The sequence below is a fragment of the Calypte anna genome, chromosome 9, assembly GCF_003957555.1.
Source record: "Calypte anna isolate BGI_N300 chromosome 9, bCalAnn1_v1.p, whole genome shotgun sequence".
Lineage (NCBI taxonomy): Eukaryota > Metazoa > Chordata > Aves > Apodiformes > Trochilidae > Calypte > Calypte anna.
In genome coordinates, this window is record NC_044255.1 from 6,369,109 (window position 1) to 6,371,326 (window position 2,218).

The window sequence follows — 2,218 nt, forward strand, 5'->3', positions numbered from 1 at the left end:
CAGAAACCAGAAGTGATATGTTTGATTCCTTGTCTCTGCAAGGCTTTTAATACAGTGATACAAAATAAGATGGGTTTTAGGTTGCTTGCCAAAGATTTGAGAAATTTGCCTTCAGTTCACTGCTGCTGCAAACTATTCCAGGCTCTGTAAGGTTGCGGGCAAGTAGTTTTATCTTGGACCATCTTCTTTAAAAAGGCTTTTCTTAATTCCAAGAAGTGTCAAGAGGACAAAACCAATGGAATTCAGGTGCAGTTCAAAGGTGTTCAGATACCAGGGTGAAGCAGGAAGTTTACAAACCTATCACAGAGCACCCACCCACCTCTAAGTGTCACTGTGATTTCTCTAGACTGTTCCTGCAGACATTCTATCCATTTAAGGCAGTGGGGAACCTCCTGTTGTTGTGAGTACATTTTTTTAGTACGAGTCTGTTTTTCAGGTACAGCAGCTTGTAGCTGTCCCATCTGGAGCTCTGATTTCCTCAGCTGCTGCAAACAAAGCATGCTCCAGTCTGCTTCAGTGGCTGAAAAGAAAAATTCTCAGGATGTTAGTGTTTTGACTTAGAAAATAAGGCTGTCCTTTCCTTTCAGTACTAAATTGTGCTTCCCTGAAAACGGACAGAATATTTGTTGGATTAAAAAGCACTGAGGCTTGGTTTCCTGATGGAATGTATTCCCACAGTCAATGGCTGGGTGGAGATCTTGCTGGGACCCATTTCCATCAGGTGCTCTGGTGAAGCTGGCCAGCCAAGCCAGTTGGTGCAACAGCTGAGGAAACCCTTGCTGACCTGACTGACAGCTTTCATTCTCACTGCACACTGAATTTGGCCTCTCAGTCTTCCATCCAGATACTGCCTGGCCTCTGGGCTAAGCTTATAGGCTCTCTTGAGATCACAGAGGAGAAGACCACATCTGTAAGGTGAATGTGTTTACAGGCTTATGTGGTGCGTAAGTGGCAACAGGGCACAGCAATGCAATGTTTGCAAACAAGGGCAGATCACCCTGAGGAAGATAGGACAAAATTCTTTTTTTCATCAAAAGAGACTGTGATCTCTTCTATATGCTTAGTGCAGAGACAGCTTGCAATAACCATTCTAAAGTAATTCTGTGGCTTAGCTAAAGGAAAGCTGAATTTATTGAAATAGGTTTCCACAAATATGAAGGAGTTGTATTTGTTTTGTGGACAAGTATAGCTAGCAGGAGGTCCCTTCAGGCTTTGAGTCAAGCTTTGAGGTCTTCAAACTGAGGCCTTGTGCCAACACACTTCTAAAAATGTGTAAATAATCAGCCTGTCAGATTTTTTGCAGAGCTTTTGCTTGTCTCCATAGTGATGCTTACAGCCTCAGTGCTTGGAACTGGTCAGAGAAGTAATTTAGGTATTAAACTATTGCACTCCAAGATATCCCAGATTCTCATAGCTGCATTCTTACTGGCTCTATCAGAAAACAGGTTATGGATACAAATGTCTTTAAAACCATCCTGGAAAAAGAAACCAAGAGGGAGGGAGAGCTGAAGGTTTTGGTGGTTAAAGAATTTGAAAGCAGGAGATGGCAAAGCTGTATTAGAAGCTTGGGTTAGCAGATCTATTTTAGCAAATGGATGTGTGAGACAGTCTTTTAAACACTAGAATTTCATCAGGGATAGGGGAGAAAAGAGACTACTTAATGCTGAATTTCTGTAGAGAGAAACATGCATTCAGGTCTCAGCTGACTTCACACATTGTAGTGATTCAGTTGCAGCCTAAACTGTGACAGGGAGTATCAGATTATGAGAGAAATTCCAGTCCTAATGAAGGCAAAATTAAGTTTTTTAGTTTGGTGTCACTGGGTCTTATTTTATGGCTTTTGAACAGTTGATTTATAGAATATGTTAGACCTTGTACTATGTAGAATTTGTAAATCATGTTCCTAACAGTTCTCAGCCTTCAGTGTGAATGCTGTGCTTGGGCTTGTTGTAATAAGAAAGGAGAAAACCAATTACAGACATTTAAGTGAACTTTCATATGAGACTTTCATTGTTTATCATGGGTGACCTTAAAGGCCTGACACATGACCTGATTTTTGTACCTTACTGAAGCCTCAGAACTGTGTTGTCATGATGGTGATTTAGATAGCCTTTGCCCAAACCTGTTAAATTCTGGCTTTTTATGAAAGCAATCAGAGCACCCAAGATAGGAACTTGTGTTGAGTAGCCTCAATACAATCCTAAGTCATTATAAAAGC